This window comes from Pristiophorus japonicus, chromosome 15 (genome assembly GCF_044704955.1).
Source record: "Pristiophorus japonicus isolate sPriJap1 chromosome 15, sPriJap1.hap1, whole genome shotgun sequence".
Taxonomy (NCBI): Eukaryota; Metazoa; Chordata; class Chondrichthyes; family Pristiophoridae; genus Pristiophorus; species Pristiophorus japonicus.
The window spans coordinates 20,931,726-20,944,201 of record NC_091991.1 but is presented as its reverse complement, the minus strand read 5'-3'; the positions used below and the strand labels follow the sequence as shown (position 1 = coordinate 20,944,201).

Genomic DNA, 12,476 nt, shown 5'->3' with positions numbered 1-12,476 from the left:
TGTAGCTGTGATACTCTGACTATAATTGGCATTGGCATCTGCAAAGACCGCAGCAGCAAATTTAGAATCAGCTTCAGTGCTCGCTGTTAATATCAGGGTTTATGGGATGAAAGCCCTGATATTAAAAGTGAACAAGATGCAAATTACAGTTCAGCTGCACCTTGACTGATGCACAATGGACCTAGAGCACTAAGTTGTCCAATGCATCAGTAACATTAAGACATTTTATTTTGCATGCACTGCCTTTCCAGTTTGTGAAATAAAAGATGAAAATATTGGTGAGGAGGGGGCGTGAATGGTGGGGTGGTGACTGTAAAGTCCTGACCCTGCAGTACAGACTTACATGAGGCACATGCTGAAGTCAAGGTCACTCAGGACCTGCACCTTTATTTCACAGCTCTGGATTGCCACACTTGCCTGAGACCTGCCTTGAGATACCTGTGTGGGACAGGTATGCAGTTTCTCCTGCAAGTGCACCCCTGGTGGTAAAGGTTGCTTGTGGTTACAGGTCATATCTAATTATAGTCATGTATAGCATGGTAAGATACAGTTATATACAGTGGTGTGAGATACATGGCATCACCCTACCCCAAGGTCTTATTGTCTTTATAGATTCTGTCTCTCAGGTGGTCTACGCTCTCGCGTGGAGCGTCTTAGTTGTGGTTCAGTTGTTTGCCTTGGTGCCTGTTTTTCTTTTGGTGTGATTGCTGGTATCTCGCCTGGGCTGTCTGTTTCGTTCACTATGATTGCTGGTATCTCGCCTGGGCTGTCTGTTGAGACTGCCCTTTCCTCAGGTTGTTCCCTCTGTCTGTCCACCAGCTGTGGTGTGAGTTCCACATTGTAGTCTGCCTCTGGTTCTGCAGTGTTGTTGGTGAATCTACTTTTTACTTGGTCTACATGCCTCCGGCAGGTTTGTCCATTGTCCATTTGTACAACCAGTAGCCTGTTTCCTTCCTTGTCTGTTACTGTCCCTGCAAACCATTTGGGACCCCTGCCATAGTTTAGCACAAACACTTTGTCCCCTATCTCATTCCACCTCCCCCTCGAATTTCGGTCATGGTACTCAGTTAGCTTCCGGCGCTTTGCCTCAACAATTTCATGCATGTCTGGGAGGATTAACGAGACCCTAGTCTTTAAGGTCCGTTTCATCAATAGTTGCGTGGGGGAAACCCCAGACAACGAATGTGGACGAGATCTGTATGCCAGCAGCAGTCGTGACAGGCGGCTCTGCAGCGTGGGACCTTGGATTTTAAGCATGCCTTGTTTAATGATTTGCACTGCTCGCTCCGCCTGGCCATTGGAGGCCGGCTTGAACGGTGCCGTCTTAACGTGATTTATGCCATGCCAACTATACAATCTTGGAATTCTGCGCTGGTGACCAATATGTCAGGAATTCCGTGCGTTGCAAACATGGTTCTAAGGCTCTCCGCAGTGGTGGAGGTGGTGCTCAAGTTTAAAATGGTGCACTCGATCCACTTTGAAAATGCATCGACGACTACGAGGAACATTTTGCCCATGAATGGGCCCACATAGTCTACGTGCACCCGCGACCACGGTTTGGTGGGCCAGGGCCAGGGGCTCAAGGGGGCCTCCCTGGGGTCATTACTGAGTTGGGCACAAATGGTGCACCGTCGGACGCAGAGCTCCAAGTCCGCGTCAATGCCAGGCCACCAGACGTGGGATCTGGCTATGGCCTTCATGAGAACGATCCCCGGGTGCTCGTGGTGGAGCTCCCAGACAAACGCCTCTCTGCCTCGCAAAGACATGACTACTCAGCTGCCCCACATCAGGCAGTCTGCCTGTCGTGATAGTTCATGCATGCGTCTATGGAAAGGTTTGATCTCCTCGGGGCAGGCATCGCGAGCCTCTGCCCAGTCACCAGTTAAAACACATCTTTTGACTAAGGATAACGTGGGGTCGCTGGTCGTCCAGGCTCTGATTTGGCGAGCTGTCATGGGCGAACCTGTGGACTCAAAGGCATTGATTGCCATGACCATCTCACAGTCCTGTTCATCGGACCCTTCCATGGTCGCCAGGGGTAGCCTGCTAAGCGCGTCGGCACAGTTGTCTGTGCCTGGTCTGTGCCTTATTGTGTAGTCGTAAGACGCCAGCATGAGGGCCCACCATTGAATGCGCGCCGAGGCGTTGGCGTTTATTGCCTTGCTCTCGGATAGCAGGGTCGCGAGAGGTTTTTGGTCGGTTTCTAACACGAACTTGGCCCCGAAAAGGTACTGGTGCATCTTTTTGACACCATACACGCATGCGAGCGCCTCTTTCTCCACCATTCCGTACCCGCGCACCGCCCGCGAAAGTGACCTGGAGGCATAAGCAATGGATTGTAATTTACCCGCACCATTGACATGCTGTAAAACGCACCCGACCCCGTATGCTGATGCATCACATGTAAGAACTAGCTTTTTACCTGGGTCAAAAAAAGTCAAAACACTGTTGGAACATAGAAGGTTGCGTGCCTTATTGAAGGCGCGTTCTTGGGCGTCCCCCCAAAACCAATCGCACCCCTTTCTGAGTAGCATGTGGAGAGGCTCCAGCAGCGTGCTCAAGTTCTGCATAAAGTTCCCAAAGTAATTGAGAAGCCCGAGAAAGACGCGCCGTTCTGAGACATTCCGGGGACTGGGTGCCAGACGAATTGCTTCGGTTTTGGATTCTGTCAGTGGCAATCCTTCTGCCCAAAAATTCAACCTTGGGCGCGAGAAACAGACACTTGGATTTCTTAACTCTGAGGCCTACCTGATCCAATCGCTTTAGTAACTTCCTCCAAATTGCCGAGATGGGAGTCGGTGTTCCTGCCCGTGATGAGTATGTCGTCTTGAAACACAACCATCCCCGGGATGGACTTGAGCAGACTCTCCATGTTGCACTGGAATATAGCAGCTGCCGACCTGATGCCGAATGCCGATTGTACATGAAAAGACCTTGATGTGTGTTGATGGTGGTGAGTAGCTTAGACTCTTCGGTCAGTTCTTGCGTCATATACGCAGATGTGAGATCTACTTTTGAGAAAAGTTTTCCTCCAGCCAATGTGGCAAATAAGTCCTCCGCTCTGGGCAGCGGGTATTGGTCCTGTAGGGAGACTCTGTTTATGGTAGATTTGTAATCCCCACAGATTCGTACGGATCCATCAGGCTTCATGACTGGGACGATGGGACTTGCCCAGTCGCTAAATTCCACGGGTGAGATAATGCCTTCCCGCAGAAGCCGGTCCAGTTCATGTTCAATCTTTTCCCTCATCACATAGGGCACAGCTCTAGCCTTGTGATGGACCAGTCTAGCATCCTGTGTGATGTAGATTTTAACTTTAGCCCCTTTGAAGGTGCCCACACCTGGCTGAAAGAGATGTTCAAATCGACTTAGAACTGTTGAGCAGGAGGTCCGTTCCTCTGATGACATGGCATGAACATCATCCCATTTCCAATTTAGTTTTGCCAGCCAGCTTCTCCCGAACAATGCTGGGAGATCTCCAGGGACAACCCACAGGGGAAATCGGTTCACCGTCCCTTTGTGTGTGACTGAGAGCATGGCACTGCCAAGGACTGGGACGATTTCTTTGGTATAGGTCCTTAGTTTGGTGTCGACCCTTGTGAGTTTTGGTCTGTTGCTTTTGTGCGGCCACAGCTGTTCAAATTGTTGGACGCTCTTGAGAGATTGACTTGCTCCCGTGTCCAGTTCCATGTTGACAGGTATCCCGTTGAGTAGGACCCTCATCATTATTGGAGGCGTTTTGTTGTAAGAACAGTGGACATTGATCATGTTAACCCGCTGTACCTCGGTGTCCCGGGCACTGTCCCCACCGTCTTCTGGTCCGCTTTCCGAACCTTCCGATTCGTATACCAGCCGAGCTGCTGTTTTTCTGCACATGCGGGCCAGATGCCCTGTATAGTCGCAGTTTCTGCAAACGGCATGCTGAAATCGACACCCCCTTGATGAGTGCCTTCCCCCACATCTCCAGCACAGACCACTTCCATTGTTTCTGAAGGATGAGCTGCGTCTGGCCGATCTCTCTTCAGCTTCTCTCAGTTTGTAGTTGATTGCTCGCATTGTGGGTTGATGAGGCGTGAACGGCCGTTCATGTGGCCCTTGATGGCTTCTGGTGCTACTGCCTGCTGTTGAAGGCCTGCTCTCCTGCCTTTGTCTGTGTGTGGGGGTAGCGGCTTGTTTCACGCTGTGAACCTCTTGTTCCGATGTTTCGTTAGTTGTCGTACCCGAGGTATAGATCAACCTCGTTTCTTCTTCTCCTGCCAAGAATGTCTGTGCGACCAGTGCTGCTGCCTCTCGGGTCAAGTTCTTGGTCTCTATGAGCTTTTGGAATATGCCTGCATGGCCTATTCCTTCAATAAAAAAGTCTCTCAGTACTTCTCTCCTTAGTTCGTCGGAGAACTCACATAAACTAGCCAGCCTCCGAAGTTCCGTCACGAAGTCGGGTATGCTCTGGCCCGCACAGCGTTTGTAGTTGTAGAACCTGTGTCTGGCCATGTGTAGGCTGCTTGCTGGCTTCAGGTGGTCTCTTACCAGTGTGCCAAACTCTTCAAACGACTTGCTTGCTAGTTTCTCGGGTGCCAGCAGGTCCTTCGTTAAGGCGTATGTTTTTGAGCCACAGCTGGTCAAGAGATGGGCTCTTCTCTTGTCCACCTTATCGTCGCCTAACCAGTTTTTGGTTACAAAGCTTTGCTGGAGCCTTTCTATAAAGTCCTCCCAATTATCTCCAGCATTGTATTTCTCATCTGAGCCGTTGGTAGCCATTCTGTGGACTCTGTGATCCCGTAGCTCGTCGCCACTGTAAAGTCCTGACCCTGCAGTACAGACTTACACGAGGCACATGCTGAAGTCAAGGTCACTCAGGACCTGCACCTTTATTTCACAGCTCTGGAATGCCACACTTGCCTGAGACCTGCCTTTATATACCTGTGTGGAACAGGTATGCAGTGTCTCCTGCACGTGCACCCCTGGTGGTAAAGTATGCTTGTGGTTACAGGTCATATCTAGTTACAGTCATGTATAGCATGGTAAGATACAGTTATATACAGTGGTGTGAGACACATGACAGTGGTGGGAGGTGGGGGTGGGGGGGTGGGGGTGGGGATAAGGAGAGCAGACTTTGAACTTAACGTTGCTGTAAGCATCCATTCCTGGTGCCTTGGACGGAGCTACTGACATTGCGAAAAAAAAATTTAAAGTCACCAAGTCCATGAACCCAATATCTGAATACTTGAAATCGTGAAAGTAAACACGCTGCCATTTTGAAATGATAAAATACATTTTAAAAAGTAGCAAATGCACTGAGGAGTCATGGTGCCCAGCCAGCGCAATGCTGTAGCCCATCCAAAGAGAGCCGATGGCTGTTATGCATGAATGCTGTTACATTTGCTTTGCATAAGATACCTTTAGGCTGTTTACTCCAATGACAGTTTCTTGAGAGTTTGCCATGGCCAAACTTTGCTAGCAAATTTTAACGCTTAAATACATTGCAGTTGCACAGTGTATACTTAAAGATGTCTTCTACCCAGTTGCATCTTACTGAGAAATAATGACCTTTCAGTTTATTTTCCAGTTGACATGGCAACCATTGTTGCATTCATTGATTCATCTATACTTAGCTGCCTGTTTATAAAGGCTGACTTACAGCACTATGGATTAACTACCCAAATTACTGCAGTCAGAAGACCAAATCTACAAACTAATTTGCTTCCAATGCTACATATATAACTAGGAGTTTTTGAATTCATTATTGGGGTAATTTTGCGAGCCTGTGTGGGGCCTTGCTAGACAGGAGCTCAGGCTGCTTAACCAACCCCCGAGTGTATTTGACTTATCTCTGTCCAGTGAGGCTCTATGCCATAAATGGAACCTTTGCAAAATGTCCCCTTCCATGTAAGCGATGTGTAAAGATATCTGGTAGAATTTTCTACTTCGGCGGGGGTGTGTTGGATCGACCGTCCATTACGCACACTGACCGATCAACTCAATGGAAAGGAAAATTATGCAAGGTGTATAACGGCAGCCGATCTGATAGCGCCCGTTTTATATCCCGCTGAAGTTGAAAATTCACCATACTTTCTGGAAATCAGCATGTCTGCCTTTTTTATCATTCGTTCCTGGAATGTGGGCGTCGCTGGCAAGGCCAGCATTTACTGCCTGTCCCTAATTGCCCTTGAGAAGATGGTGGTGAGCCGCTTTCTTGAACCGCTGCAGTCCGTGTGGTGAAGGTACTCCCACAGTGCTGTGAGGGAGGGAGTTCCAGGTTTTTTACCCAGCGACGGTGAAGGCATGGCGATTATATGGTTGTTTTTGATCTAATATAAATGAATACACAATGGTCCTGAAAACAGACCACTAAATACTGGCATAGAAACGCCTAGCGCAGTCATCGGTAATCCCTCTCTGCTGTTTTAGCAGGGGGCATTAGCCTGTTTAAAAGGCATTATTTAATGGGGGAGAAATTCGGGAGCATCCTGTTTGGGGTGCTAACTTTTAAATGTTGAAAAGATTAGCAGCAGGCGCAAATCCTTTTCAACTTAAAAAAAATTCGGGGTTTGCACTCCGGGAAAGACATGGAGCGCAAAATCAACATCCTTCCTGGAGCGCAAAGGATGCAAGCGGGGCGGTAGGTGAGCAGCACTGAACACTGGGCCGTGCAGCACTGCTGCGTTCGGAGGCTCCTCCCCTCCCTTAAAGGGACGGGCCATCGCTGCGGGCTCTGCAAGGGAAACACGTGCCTGGTCCCTAACAGCAGCCAGGATCCGGCCCGATCAGCCCAATGCACTGCAGCAGAGTGCCAGGCTGGTCGATCGCTGGCAAAGACATCTCTTTAAAGAGCAAAGAGCAACAGCAGTTTTGAATCTTTTTCACACACCTCGGCCACCCTGTCTTTAAGCATCGCGCCCGAAGAGCTCGGCCTCCCGATCAACGGCCTCCTGCAGTTGACGGTGTTTTCGCCTGGCGATGCTGCAGGGGGTGGAACCGAAATTCGGGTCCGGGGCGCTAGCGGGACGATGCGCTCAGCGATGAACATCACGAGCTCTGGGCGAAGGAGATCAGCGTGCAACGTCATACCGCCACCGCAAACCTCCTGCCGAATTTAGCGACAGTCGTTCATTGCGCCGCGCCTGGTCGGTAAGTGGTTAGCGCCCCGTTATCGCTCCCCGGAGGCAAGAATGGGCGGCACTAAGGAGGCCAATTTCTAGGCCAATAAATGTCTCTACTAAAATAACGGAGAGAGAAATTTCAGACGAATGTGAATAAAGTTCATACATTATATCCCACAATATAATTTCAGATACAGGTCATTTCTTTAAACTGTAATTCTAATTTTGTCCTCCGCCCCAATGCCTGTCTCATTTTCTGACATCATTACAGATGAACGATGAAAGCACCTGCCCTATTTCCTGTCATTATCGCTCATTTATGCTGAATATCATACCAGTACAAAACTGGTTAGCTACTACCCTGAGCTCCCAGTGGTCAAGCTGTCTTTACTTTAAACAGCAACATTCACCACATAGTGCCAGCGAGATCGACGACTTCTTAACACTGTGACTGCCCTTTCTGACAACTAGCTTACTTAACTCTGGTTGCTAATCTACCGCTAGTACAAGGTGCTCCCTGAGTGAGATGATGAGCGGTGGATGGCTGGGATGGAATGCCCTGGAGCTTGAGATTTCTTTCATCTGGGGGAAGGGCTATCTCAGGGGAATCAGCGTCTATCAGCCTATCTTTTGCAATGCGAGTGGGGCCAGAGCCATGTCCGAAATTCCCTCATGTACAGGGAGATGGCTCAACACCACTCTCCAGAGAAATAGAGACATATGTGCCCACTCCTTGCAGCCTACTGGTGCTGGGCACAGGCTCAGGTTAGCTACTGGTCGGTTTCACTGTAGACTGAATAATTCCAACCAGGTCTTGGAAGCCTTGTGAATGTGTGGTATGCAGGCTGCATTTCAAGGCATTTGTTACATAAGAACATAAGAAATAGGAGCAGGAGTAGGCCATTTGGCCCCTCGAGCCTGCTCTGCCATTTAATAAGATCATGGCTGATCTGATCATGGGCTCAGCTCCACTTCCCTGCCCGCTCCCCATAACCCTTCACTCCCTTATTCAAACATTGGCAGCTGCCACGCTGGATGCCACCAGTGTCCTGAGAACTGTTCTTGGCGTCTTGACGCTGCAGAAATCTCCTGAGTTTTCACAGTCTCCAGGCTTTTCTGTAGGTCGTGGGAAACTTCCTACAATGTCTTGCGGAGGCGGATGGAGGAACTTTACCATTTGTCCATCATTTCAACCATCAGCATGGAAGCCCTCCCTATTGCCTGCACATGGCATTGTTGCTCCTTAATCATTGGCCTTCTGAAGTCTATGCCCCTGGAATCTGGGTCCCTAGGCTCCTCAGCTGAGGGCAGTCATTTTTCCAGCACCGATGGAGAAACAGTACTTGCCATCTTTTCCATTCCCCAGCTACTCATGTTCCCGAGTGTTCAGTGCCTCACCCGATGAAAACCCAGCTACTACCTCGCAAGTGGGTGCCTGTGCTGGTGTTTGTGCAGTAAGGTGCCATGATGAAGTTGTTGAGGAAGGGGTAGCAGGTTCCTCAGTGGTAGTGCCTGGGTGGTCATCATTGTGACCGGCCTTTTCCTGCAAGGACCCCTTTGTGGTGTCAAATGCGGAAGAGCTCCTTTTGCTGCACAATCAGTGACACTTCCCCTTGAAGAATTCGCAGCTGAGCATAAGGGATTGGCAATGCTTTGAGAAAAGACATAAAACTATGAGGAACATTTTCTAGCTTGTACCAATCTACTTTGCTACCCTGCCACCAACTCCACCCTCTCCCAGAGGCTCACCTGTCTGATTTATAGTGCTTCCTCGTCATGTGGTGCAGTTTTCAATCTTTTGACTAAAAGATAATATTAAATGTATGAGGGTGATGGCACTTTCCTCAATATGAGCCCATGTATCCCATGATGCTAAGATGTGGATGTGCATTTTCTCTTCAGCAATTGTCCTCCTGGCAAGATTTGTGAGTTGCCATGAATTTGTCAGTCAATTACCGCCAGCGGTAAACAATACCGGCTGCCCATTTTTTGATAGTTATTTTGACGGCATTTTTCGTGCAAGGCCCAAATACCGCCCAAAAATATCGTCGGCGGTAAATTCATCAAATCACCCATTTTTACCGCCGGACTAATGTACCGCCCAGAATACCTGGGTCTTACCTGATCCTAACCCAGCGGTAGGGACACCATTTTTAAAATCAGAGGATCTTGAGGAAAAGCTGTTAGAAATTATTGAGAGCTTAAAAGTTATCTGTGAGCACATTTAAAGGGAGTTTTGAATTTTTTTGAGAGAATCTGAGTACATTGTGGTTAATTTAAAGGACATTAATGATTATTTGAGGACATTTATGGATACTTAAGGACATTTCAGGACATTAAAAGGAATGGGACCTGTAATTTTTTTGCCAATATTGCTGACTACTTATACGATGCAGAATAGAGCTGGAAACAGAGTTTTGAAGAGCATTATAAGCCCAATCAAAGAGGTCGCAGGCTTATGAGGAGAAGGAGGCCTTAACCTCAAAGAATTTACATGGGAGAAGTGCTTATACCTGCCCCTGTCCGATACACAGTGCGTTAGAAGGCTGCGCTTTGAAAAAGAGTTGATCAATGAGATATGCCAGCTCATAAATGCAGACCTGCAGCCTAGCAGTCGAGGTGAAGGTGATTGCGGCATTTGCCTCCTATGCATCCGGCTCCTTTCAGGCATCAGCTGGCGACATATGCTGCATCTCACAGCATCATCATTATCATCATAGGCAGTCCCTCGAAATCGAGGAAGACTTGCTTCCACTCTAAAAGTGAGTTCTTAGGTGACTGTACAGTCCAATACAGGAATTACAGTCTCTGTCGCAGGTGGGACAGTCAGTGGTTGAAGGAAAGGGTGGGTGGGGAGTCTGGTTTGCCACACGCTCCTTCCGCTGTCTGTGTTTGGTTTCTGCACGCTCTCGGCGACGAGACTCGAGGTGCTCAGTGCCCTCCCCGGATTCTCTTCCCCCACTTTGAACGGTCTTGGGCCAGGGATTCTCAGGTGCCGGTGGGGACGTTACACTTCATCAAGGAGGCTTTGAGGGTGTCCTTGAAACATTTCCTCTGCCCTCCTGGGGCTCGCTTGCCGTGTCGAGGCTCCGAGAAGAGCGCTTGCTTTGGGAGTCTCGTGTCGGGCACGCGGACGATGTGGCCCGCCCAACGGAGCTGGTCGAGTGTGGTCAGTGCTTCGATGCTGGGGATGTTGGCCTGGTCAAGAACACTGACGTTGGTGCGTCTGTCCTCCCAGTGGATTTGCAGGATCTTGCGGAGGTAGCACTGGTGTGTACTGTATATGGTCCACGTCTCTGAGCCATACAGGAGGGTGGATATCACTACTGCCCTGTAGACCGTAACCTTGGAGCCAAATTTGAGGTCCTGGCCTTTTTAAACACTCTCTTCCTCAGGTGACCAAAGGCTAGGCTGGCGCATTGGAGGCGGTGTTGGACCTCATCGTCGACGTCTGCCCTTGCTGATAATAGGTTCCCGAGAAGCCGGGGAGAGGTGCACCGACGTGCAACGATGCGGATTGCGTTTGTGTTGTACTTTCGGCACTATCCTGATCCGTACGCCGCACCCAGAATACCGACACGTCAAACCTGATGGTACAGCCCTGCCTGCAGCGGTAAGCAGCGGTAAGTATGAAAACCTGTAAAATAGGTAAGTTGAAGTTTTCTTTAAAGCGATTCGATAGATAAGAGACTTGTAAATATTTTTGGAATGTTTTTTGGAATTTTTTTATTGTTTCCCCCCCGCCCCCCCCCCCCCCCCCCGCCCAAGCCTCTCTTGCAGCGCTCTGGGCCCTGGACTAAGTTTGGCGAAACTCGGGGTTTTCCGGCGTGAATCCTCGTGCCATGCCCCCTTACTGATGACGTCGACCTAAAACCTGAAAGTCCGCGCTAAAAACAGTAGCGCAGCGAAAATGGTAAGTTTCACCATTTTCGCCGAAAAACCGCGAAAGCCCTAAAATCCGGCCGCATATTTGTTTTGAACCTAAAATCTTGTCAAGAAAAGCCCACTCATTCAGCTCTTCTCACGTCACATAAGTTGATGTGGAAATCTGTCTCTCCCCAAAAAGCTGTTGAGGTGAAGCCAATTGAAAATTTCAAAACTTAGATTGATAGAATTTTGTTAGGCCAGCGTATTAAGCAATGTTGCACAGCCATGCAGTGATCTACAGGTCCCGCGCAGGCCGTTCAACAGTGTTATAATGGATAAAAACACACATGAATGGGGCCATGCAGCCCCTTAAGGAGGTTGAGAGGAGACCTCATTGAGGTGTACAAAATATTGAGGGGCCTGGACATAGTGGATAGTAAGGGCCTATTTCCATTGGTGGAAGGGTCTATTACGAGGGGGCATAGTTTTAAGGTGGTTGGTGGAAGGTTTAGAGGGGATTTGATGGGGGGGGGACCTTCTTTACACAGAGGGTTGTGGTGATCTGGAACTCGCTGCCTGGAAGAGTGGTGGATGCAGAAACCCTCACCACTTGAAGTGCAGTAACCTGCAGGGTTACGGACCTAGAGCTGGTAATTGGGATTAGACTGGATGACCTTTTGTTGGACGGCGCAGGGAATAGAATACGGCCAGGGTGATCTCCTGGACTAGTTTCGATCATCTGGATGGGTTGGAGAGGAATTTCCCCAGATTTTTGGCCTGGGTTTTTATCTGGCTTTTGCCTCTCCCAGGAGATCACGTGGCTTCGGTTGGGGTGGAGGGTAGAATGTTTCAGTATAAGGAGTGTAGCAGTTGTGTGAGGCAGACTGGTTGGGCTGGGTGCTCTTTGCCTTTGCGTCATTGTTCATAGGTTTATATGTAACCTTTAGGGCTGCTGACCGAGGGCCGTGCGGCTCTATGTCAGCCAGCACCGACGCGATGAGCCGGAATGGCCTCCTTCTGCGCTGTAAATTTCTATGTTTCTATGTTAAAGGGGTCGCGCACCCAAAAAAAATTAGCGGGAACATTGGCATTAAGTGTTATGGAGCCAAGGTAGGTAGATAGAGTTAAGATACAGATCAGCCATGATCTAATTTTATGGTGGAAGAGGCTCGAGGAGCCGTATGACTCATTCCTGTTCCTATGTTTCAAAAAGACCTGAACACTAAATGAGTGAATGAGCAGAATGTAACTTTTAAAATGTTCTACTTTCTGATGTTCTATGAATAAAAATAGCGAAACAGATGTTTTGAACTTTTTATTCACAAAATAGCATCTGAAGTGTGCAAGAAAGAAAGAAAATGCAGCAAGCAATTGGAAAGTCTGTAGATAAGAAAAAGCTTATTTACTTTCCTAACATTTTTCATGTATTATTTGTGACATTTTAATAACTGTCATGTCAACCAATTGCATTTTTAATTTATCTTTGACTTCAGCACTGAGTCGTACCGT

The 12,476-nt window shown here is 48.7% G+C and overlaps 1 protein-coding gene across 1 annotated transcript in view; it reads left to right on the top strand.

Moving 5' to 3' along the window:
- LOC139281421 (thyrotropin-releasing hormone-degrading ectoenzyme-like) overlaps positions 1 to 12,476 on the top strand; it is a 165,401-nt gene that overhangs the window by 85,880 nt on the left and 67,045 nt on the right. The gene's annotated exons all lie outside the window — the stretch shown is intronic.